Consider the following 10,969-nt stretch of genomic DNA (forward strand, 5'->3'; position numbering starts at 1 on the left):
TTTTTCTGTCTACCTTGGGGAATATAATAAATTCTAAATTCTGAATAAGGTAGACAGAAATAAATAAAAATTTCTGTCTACCTTGGGGAAAGTTTGGCTCAGAAAAGGAATTTTCTGATCTTTTCAATACAGGTTCAACCCATTTCCATTTTCCATTTTTTTAAATTTCACAAGCGCATGATTCCTTCTGAAGAAAAAATAAATAAAATAAGGAATAATTCAGCATCCCTTACTTCAATGTGCATTATCGTATATCTTAAATGAAAATTAGAAACAACAAACAGTTACGAGCAAACTAAAGGATGTAAGTGGCAAGAATAATTAAAAATAATACTGGGGTATATTTTCTTTTTTTTTGTTGCACGAGATGTTTGAAGAAAATCATAGATATCGTCGATTTCAAATTTGCAACCAGTTTCTCTCACCAAGCTGCAGATTTTTTAAACGATATTTTTTGTCTATTTTTTGTCGAAATATGTAAGTTTAAAAAGGGTATAGCAGGAAATGGCATAAGTGTTGCTACAAACTTCTAATTGAGTTAGAGTACATCATCAGAATTAAATTTGTATAGGAACCCATGTTTAGAAATGTCATCAGAAGCCACTAGAGGAGCTTCTTTATTATGAGTTGTTTCTTCATATAAACAGATCTTAGTAGGGAAATGCCCCCAGCCGCGCATTTCCGGGTATGGCATCCTATCCATTGTTAATCTGATGAATCATTCGAACTCTCAAAGAAATTTGTCGCAACATTTACGCGGCCCCTCTTATATATTAAGTTTTTAAACTTGAACATTTCGAAAAAAAATAGACAAAATTGTTATTTTTAAAAAAAATCTGTAACTTTAGGAGCAAAACTAATTTTATATTTGAGTTCCCTACATCACAATTAAGCAAGATCAAGTACTTGTATAAATGCAACAAAAAATTTCCTTCCCAGTGTAATGTATGATTATTGTGAATTTTTACAACATTGTCATCAAAATCATATGATCATTAATGGATTAAAAGTAATTATAACGCAAATAAATGAAACTGAATGCGTAAACATTTGTTATCAAAATTTGTGAAAGATTTTATATTATTATAATCAGGGGCGTCAAAAAAACAAGATAATGGAAAGTTGCACAAAATCTTGGAAATTTTAGGGCATGATTTTATGATTGCCAGATTCAAATTTTTGCACCGACGACAGTGCTGACTGAATATCCCCAGCGGTAGACAGATCATGGGTAAAAATCCTTTCACCGACAGGCTAACCATGAGAGGTATTCGTGGCTTTCCTCTTTTCGAAATACAAATAAGGGGTAGTTCAACCAAAAAATCCTCTACGAATTTGTTTAAGGGCTTGATCCAAAAGTTCACTTGTCTTCTGGGTGGGATACGAAAATACAAGGGTACGGAATTAAGCAGTAATATTCGTAAATGGATCAGCTATTTAATGTCCGCGCGTTTTTTTTCATACATTTTTACGCATTTCGTACAAATAGAGTGAATCATTTCTGACGCTGTATTGAAGGTGTCGGTAAATTATCTTCCATTATTTGAGTATTACTTCAAATTAGAGGAAAAATGGCAAATTCTCATCTTAGCTATCACTAATTAAAAAGTCCGTAGACTTAGCTGTTTCTTTGACTGTTATTTTTTTTTCTATATTAAAAAGCATTTATTATCGCGTAAAGTATTAATAGGTAAAAGGAAATTGAAATATCTTTTCTGGCAAAATGTCTGGATTGCAAAACCCGTTTAAAGATTGTCCTACAAAACAATAAAACGAAATGAAATATTTTAATTGATTTATTGTTTTTAATGTTATCGAGATAAAACTTTCATTTTTGTCTCTCATAAATTTTCTTTTTTGTATTTAAAATAAATAATGAAATTTAATTTTTTTATGATCTATAAAAACTGACTGCTTATTTTTCAAGTCGTGCTATTTTAACGTTAATTTAGGTTGGCGTTTTTCGTCTTATTTAAATTAAATTAACAATTCTTTATTTATATTCAATTACTCCTTTAAATCAAATTCCTTTATCTCAATGCAAATTTTTTTTAAATAATTTTTTGGTTATATTCATCAATGTCTCGAATAAATTGTCTATTTCGCTTTTTTTATCATTTTTAATTATATTTGTAATTAAGAATTATTTGGAATCAAAAGATTATTTGTGACAAGGCTTTGTTTAACCGTAAATCTAAGAAAGCATTTGAAACTTACTTCATGTGTTTAGACAATAGGTATCTAAATATTGTCTAATGATATTGTATTATATTACAGTCATTGTTTAATATTATAAGATATAATGGTGTCTAAACATTAGGTGAACTTTTATTGTTAAGTGTACAAAACTATTACCCACAAAAAATTATAAAAATAATTTAAGTAATAACTCATACACTTAACTCATTTGAACTTTTTGGGCCTATGTTTCATTTATGTATATTAAAAAAAGAAGACAGAAAATTTTCAAAACTTAAGAATAATTTATTTGCTTAAAAGGATATGATTAATAGCGTTTCTTTTGATTGATAAATTCCAAAGCTAAGTTTATTTAGTTGAAGTTAATTAAAAGAATATGTAAATGAATTTAATGTATCGTTTGTAGTAGTTTTCTTGTTCATGAATATTCAATAAAGAAGCTTCTAGCAATAATGTTGTATGGTGTTTTTGCATGTGGGTGTTGTGCGTGTGAGGCATCTCTTTTCTTATAACTAGTGAGCCCCTCTCCCTGTTCGCTGATGCCCCTTTTCCCCATAAAATTGATATGCAAACTTTTATGGTTTTGTAAACAATGTTAGCTTCACTGGCTACTAAATTAAACATATTTGGAATGTGTTCTAGTGTGAAGTCTTCATTAAAATAAATTATTAAAACTTTAAAAATAAATCCTTTTCAAAAAATTTAGATTTTTAGTAAATAATAAGTTGTTGAACCTATTTTTCTGCCTCCTTGAGATTGATTTTTTTATTATACTTAAAATGCGTGACAGCATGACTGATACCCATTTTTTGATGAATAAAAGCAATATTAAATAGCATTACTATTATTGAACCTGCATAACTATATTTTTATCATTCTACAGAACACTTGGTTGATATAAATTATTCGCTTTTCGCCTTTCAATTCTTCCCAACTTATAGTTCAGTTTGTTTCAGTTTTTCCTTAATCAAGCGAGAAAAAATTTTTCATTCAGAAATTTGTTAACTGTTAGCTTGCGTTTTTATGTTTGTAACAATTTTAAAGCTCGATAACTCAGATCTTTGTTGCCAACGCGAAAAAGTAATGAGGACTTTCTTTCTTTCCTCTCAGATAAATCAGAAGTCGAAGTTAAAGTCGAATATTTTAAATAACGATACTACACATCTGTGCCGAAAAACAAGTTTTGCAGGAAATAAAGAAAGCAAATGCTTTCCCTCCCCCAATTAATAGTTTAGCACAATAATAATATAAACAAAAAAAATTAATACATGTCTTATCTAATCACTATTACTGTGCATCACAGTGATAATATATATAATATATTATACAGTAATGTGTTATAAATGTATTGTATAGCATATATGAATAATATGTATAACACATTATCACATATATACAAAATAAATCTCAATATATCTCTTATCCAATCACTATCACTGAGAATCACAGTGATAATATGTATAATATATAAATTATATATAATATATAAAATATTTCTAACACATTTTATCACACATATACAAAATAAATCTCAATATATCTCTTATCCAATCACTATCACTGAGAATCACAGTGATAACATGTATAATATATAAATTATATATAATATATAAAATATTTATGACACATTTTATCACATATATACAAAATAAATCTCAATATATCTCTTGTCCAATCACTATCACTGAGAATCACAGTGATGATATGTATAAAATATTATCACTGAATTGGAATTATAACTTTCCGATGTCAAAAAAAAAATTTTGAATTTTTTTACTGGGTGGTTTTCTTTAAGATGAAACGGGTACAACTCCAAATACGAGTTTTCATTATTGAAAGAGTGAACCTAAGCTTTTGACACCAAACAGAATCAATTTGGAATGTTGCTTAATTTTCTTAAACACTAACAAGGATAGAAAGGGCTGCTTAACGGGAAAAAGTGTTTTCTTGCAAAAATAAAAAATCATTTAAAATGGATAAAAATTAACAAAATAGTTTTACCAATTTCTTTCAGCTTATTATCTGAAATTAATTCTTAGAATATTTTCTTTTAAAGAATACTAAGAGATGATAAATCTAATAGTACCAATATCATTTTTTGAATAGTTTCTCATTCCTATAATATAATGAAGTTGCCTTTATTTTAAATAAGATCTGATGATATTTTCCATAATTAAATATGTGACAGAATATTTTTCTCACATTCCAGAAGTGGCTCGAGAAACATAGCTTTGATAAGTACCATACCATTATTAAATTAGAAGATATGTAATAAAAAATCTGAGATTGAAGTTATCTTTACTGAAGTTAATTTAAACAATTATTCTAAGTAATTATTTGAATTTAATTACATTCTTAATCTTTGAAACATTAAACTCGACGAATTTGTTTACAATCATATTTTTAACGTTGAATGACAATAAGTTGCTAAATTCACTATTGAAATGAATGCAGAGTTTAATGACATATCAGAGACGGATACAGCTGCAATTCGTCAAATTTAAGTGCAAAATATTAGGCCACTCTAGCATTTTCTTAAAAAGAACCATTAATGCCTTAAAATATTATACCCAAAAGTTTATTTGTTGAAAAATATCTAAATTTGTGTTCTTGCGCAGTCTTTTAGTCTACTGAATGTGTCTTTTGTAACTGATGCTGCAATTTTTACTGATTTGTACTGTGCGTCTTTTGTAGCTGATGCTGCAATTTGTACTCTTTGTCTTCTGTAATTGATGATGCAATTTGTACTGTGCGTCTTTCGTAATTGATTATGTAATTTGTATTGATTGTAATGCTGTAATTTGTACTGATTTGTACTGTGTGTCTTTTGTAACTGATGCTGAAATTTATGCTTATTTGAACCATGCCTATTTTGTAACTTACAATGTAATTTGCACTGATTGCGATGCTTTAATTTCTACTGATTTGTACTATACGTCTTTTGCAACTGATGATGTATTTTGTACCGTACTGGTGCGTAATTTTTTTTATCGAATGATTTCAGTTTTTAGTTACAGAGCTCTATTATCAGATAACTTCGAGAAAGTTCTTATTGAAATTAACACTTCTCATCTCAAACAAACTTTATATAGCACAATAAAGACAAAAGGGATAAAAAGAAAAAAGAGAGAAGAGCGAAAAATTCTGAAAATTAAAAGTTTTATTTTTTTTATTTTTGCGGATGAGCTTATTAAAAGATTATATCTTTTCACTATTTCGCTTTCCGGCTTTCTAATATATATTTTTTAAATAAATTTTTTTGAAAACAGTTTATTTTAACAATTTTTCTTCTTCTCTTTTCATTAATCTTTATTTCTTTCACGTTTTCTCTAAATTTTTAACTTTTATTTTTCATAAAAAAAATCTGAAATTGTACATGATCCAAAATGTAAGATAATATTTATATTTAAATTTACTACTTTGCTAAAAGTTTAAAAGTAATAACTTTATTCTAATTACCAAGTTGTATGACTTGCAGCTATAAAGTTAGTAAGTCATATTTTAATCATTAGGACTATTATAATTCGAATTGCTTAAGGACTTTTTCTCATTACTTCTGAGTTTAAAATTCTGCGAAATACCTTTCAAGCGATACTTCCAAGAATTATAATTATTAGCTAATGATGTAAAGAATTTTAATTACGAAATGAATTGCGTTGCTCCAAAGGCAAGTTTGGGCATGCCTTTAAATTAAAACTTCCGGGAACAGGAAAGTAATTATGCCACCTCATTTTTTTAATATATGCATAATGTATAGAGGATGTATTGGGGGACGGTCTTTAATGTCTCGGAGCTTGTTCCTTCCAGCTTGGGTGTCTCAATTTTTTTTTACTATGTTTTTTATAAACTCTTCTTCTTTTACTTGCTCCAATTTTATTGTTATTTACCTTTGTACTATTTAATTGGTTTTAAAAGTACTGTTTTTAAATGTTTTTACAATATTGTTCTTTTGTAAATTTTGCACGTTTATCTTTTAAATTGTTCTTTTAAATTATCTTTTAAATTGTTCTTTTAAATTATCTTTTAATTTGCACTTTTAATATATTGCTGTATTAATGGTTATCACCTTACATGATTTTAGTTGCTCTACGCCCGCCATGTTCATGGGCTGTTGCCATGTCTGATGTGTATTTTATGTTTGTACTGTTTTCTGGATTTTTTTATTTTAATAAACATTTACCCGTATGCCCTAAATAAGGGCGGGTCGGGGTAAATTCTTCCCTATACATAATGTAAAATTAGATGTGCATGTTAAAATCAAGATCACTTCGGGCACCAATTTTTTTTTTTTTACGAAAGTCAACATGAGGGTATATGATAACAAAATGGATAACACCTGAAAATCAATTTTAGCTTTCTTTTGACTAGTTTTTTTAATTGCAGATTTTTTCCGTGACTTTTTATGCATGATGGGCTGAGAGAGAGGTGTTCACTGACCGCTGGCTAAGATCGAACGAAGGACCTCTTATAAACGACATGGAACAGCAGACTCAATTCTGAGTTTACGACTTCCTATATTTAACTCCAAAACCTTGTAATTTTAATCCCAACCCAAAAGACAAGTGAACACTTAAATCAAGTGTTGGGTCAAACTAGCCTTTGTGGAGGACAATTTGATGGAACTAACCTACATTTGTGTTATATAAAAACGAAAACTTAAAAAACCTCACAAGGTTATTCTTCCGACGGCAAGGGGATTCTAATCCATATAGCCTACCATTAAGGATATTTTGCGTCTGTTCTGTGGTCAGTGCAAATCGGGAGCAGAATTCATATCAATCTGTCATGACTGCCTTTATATTTTAGTTAAGTTATATCACGAAGTAATACAACTTTTATAAACGGTAAAAATTATATTATACCGTCACATTTAATGCTTTATGTTTATCATTGTTTGTGTAAATATATCGATGTACAAGCCAGAAACTGAAATCAATAAACTCGACTATTATCAATCAATCGATTGCTGTAATTTCGTGGTTTGCAAAAATATATGGAATATATTTCACTTTTAAATAAAAAAGAGTGAATTGTTAATGAGAAATTATATTTTCCTTAACTTCCCTTACTTACTAGTATGTCGGAGTTTGTTTAAGGTTTGACTGGTATGCCTTAAGCTCGTTATTTAAAAAATATATTAATAATAACATACCGAGATCTACATTCGATTTCTATCAGTGACTCCCAGAGGAACTTGGGATAGTTACCAAATACTAATATCCACAAAACTTTATATTTCAATCTCCAGATAAATATAGTGTTTCATTCGTACGTTACTTGAAACAATGGAACAAAATATTTAGTTCTGGAAATCTGGATTACCATAAACAGCGAAACCTGTTTAAGAAGGATAAAATTTTTCTTCCAATATCCGCCCCTGTGCATAGTTCGACATAGATAGTATACACATTCGTGATCCGAGTATCAGAAGGTCAGATGTGTTGACCACTCCTTTTAGGCCCCATATTAGATGGGCCATCCTTTCACCCACAGTATGAAGCCAGTCAGTAGAGAGATAGAAGGAAAGAATTTCCATGTCTCAGACAGGGTTCGAAGCCGGGACCGATTTGATGTGAGGTCAGCTCCTTGCCCATCATATAGGCCGGTCGGCAATAAAGTAAATAAAACACTTATTAAACAGGAAGAAAATTAAGTAGACAGGCCAAAATTATTTTTTTAAAAAGCAGTAATTAAAATATCTCACTACATTAAAAAATCGAAAGGACTACCAATATTGCCACCGCTAATTTGGATGTAAAACGTAACGTTACATTTTGTTTTGCTGCGCAGAAACTGCAAGACTTAGAAACTTAAAATTACGAGAGAAGGCGGAACAATGTACAGGGAGTACAATGGAATAAAAAACTAATTTAACATTCGATAATTTTTTCGAGAATTATTAATTGTTGAACTTGCAGCAAAAAATACAAGCAATTAAAACCATTTCCTATTTGAATAGTTATCAAACGTCAACGAGTAATATTATTTCTCATTTATTTCGTCCTATTGAGTCACAAAATCTGTATTCCTTAGGCAAAAATGTTTTTTCAAATAAACTGCTGTTTGTAGAAAATGCAACACCATGAAAGAATCATCAGAATCAAATGAAATTGAATGCAGAAACGACTTGTACTGATACAAATAAATGATGAAATTTTCAAAACAAAAGAAACAAATTAAGCGTCCGAAATCAGTATTTGGTGCAGCCACCACGCGCTGCAATAAGTGCTGCTATACGACGTGGCATGGAGTCAAACAGATGTTGAATATCTGCTTGAGGAAGAGAATTCCATATCGCTTGTATGCGCAACCAAAGTTCGTCTTTGGAAACTGCAGGACGCGGATCACGAGTGAGACGCCGACCAACCATATCCCACACGTGCTCAATAGGCGACATATCCGGCGAATAAGCAGGCCAAGGAAGAAGTTGCATGCGTTGTGCTGAACAGAAGTCTCTAACAGTCCGCGCAACATGTGGGCGTGCATTATCCTGCTGAAAGATAGCTCCAGGGATGCCTTGAAGGAAAGGAACGACTTCGGGCTGTAGCACTTCACGGACGTATCTGTTGCTATTGAGATTACCCTCAATTCGTATCAAATTGGATCGTCCATGATACGAAATCGCACCCCAGACCATAACTCCGGGTGTTCGACCACTATGTCGTTCAATAATACACTCAGGAAGGCAGCGTTGACCGGCATAACGTCTAACACGAACACGGCCATCATGGGTCCACAAATTGAAGCGTGATTCATCTGAAAAGACAACTTGGTGCCAATCAGCTCGCCAGTCTCTGTGCTCAAGAGCCCACTGCCGACGCAGCCGTCGATGATCCGCCGTGAGGGGAATCCTGTATAATGGCACCCTTGCACGCAATCCACGGCGCAGCAGACGACGACGAATTGACGAAGCCGACAATTGTACACCTGTAGCAGTAGACCAATGTGCTGCCAGCTGCCTGGAGGAAGCTGTGCGATCATTCACCGCCATGCGGAGCAGGTGTCGATCATCGCGCTCTGACGTCACCTTCTGTCGTCCAGTGCCTGTTTTTCGAGTTGTTCGGTGCTCGTCGGTCCACTGCTTCCAAACTCGCATCACTGTGGAACTGTTCCGCTGCATACGAGCTGCTATTGCGCGATAGGAAAATCCTCCTTCTCGAAGGCCGATTATCCTCCCTCGTTCAAACTCCGTAAGTTGCTTGAATTTCTTATTCTTCCGTCGTGGAGGCATACTCAGGTCTCACTAAACGTTTGCCACTAACAAATAATCATAGACTATTTTCAACGTCCCGCTACAGCACTTTATTTATACGCTTTCAGCATCAATTCAGAGGGCGCTGCGCGCGCCACGCACGCGCGATGGCTCTGAAACTTTATTAATTTGCATAATATCCTATAATTGACATTTGCTGCGAATTTCATTTGATTCTGATGATTCCTTCATGGTGTTGCATTTTCTACAAACAGCAGAACTCATGTTTGTGAAAATTGCAACACCATGAAGGACTTACGCGAGTGAGCTGAAATTTTCAGGAAATGCAAAGTAGAGCATGATATGCAAATGATTAGAATTTCAGACCCGTAACGCATGCGTATGCTGAGCAGCATTCTCTGAACGGCGGATGGATTCGAATAAATGACGGCTGTAGCCAAGCGAGTATAGTTATCGGTGGTTATCTGCTAGTGGTAAATGTTAGCTTAGTCATTACTTATGCCTATTCGACGAAAGAGAGCGAGATTTCAACAACTTACGGAGTTTAAACGGGGGAGAATCATCGGCCTTCGTGAAGCTGGATTTTCTTATCGTGCAGTAGCCGCTCGTGTGCAGCTTAACAGCAGCACAGTGATGCGTGTTTGAAAGCAGTGGATGGACGAGTGTCGGACAACTCGGAAATCCGGGAGTGGACCCTGAAATGTCACGTCAGCTCGCGATGATAAACACCTGTTCGGCATTGCGCTAACGGACCGTACGGCTCCCTCTAGACAACTGGCAGCACGGTGGTCAATAGCTACAGGTGTTTCATTGTGTGCTTTACAATTCGTAGACGTCTGCTGCAGCGTGGACTGCGCTCAAGGACTCCTTTATACAGGATCCCCCTCACGCTAAACTTTCGCCGCCTGCGGCTGCAATGGGCCAACCAGCATAGGGACTGGCTTGCTGATTGGCAGCGTGTCGTGTTTTCTGACCAATCTCGCTTCAATTTGTGGTACCATGATGGCCGCATTCGTGTCAGACGCTATGCCGGTGAACGCCATCTTCCGAATTGCGTTATCGAACGCTACAGTGGACGAACACCCGGGGTTATGGTCTGCGGTGACATAGCATATCATGGACGATCTCAATTGTTACGAATTGTGGGTAATCTGAACAGCAACCGGTACATCAGTGAAATTCTACAGCCCCAAGCTGTTCCCTTCCTTCAAGCCTTGCCAGGTGCTGTATTTCAACAGTACAATGCCCGCCCTCATATTGCTAGGACTGTTCAATCCTTCCTTGCATCACGACAGGTACAACTTCTTACTTGGCCAGCGTATTCCCCGGATATGTCGCCGATTGAACATGTGTGGGATTTCGTTGGTCAGCGTCTCGCTCGCAATCCGCGTCATGTTGCTTCTACAGGCGAACTTTGGGTACGCATACAAACAGTATTGAATTCTCTTCCTCAGACAGACATTCAAAGTTTGCTTGACTCCATGCCATGTCGTGTAGCAGCACTTATTGCGGAGCGTGGTGGTTACACAAAATACTGAATTCGATCTCTTGTTATAG

This window comes from Parasteatoda tepidariorum, chromosome 1, assembly GCF_982258835.1.
Source record: "Parasteatoda tepidariorum strain Cologne lab strain chromosome 1, Ptep-v5.0, whole genome shotgun sequence".
NCBI lineage: Eukaryota > Metazoa > Arthropoda > Arachnida > Araneae > Theridiidae > Parasteatoda > Parasteatoda tepidariorum.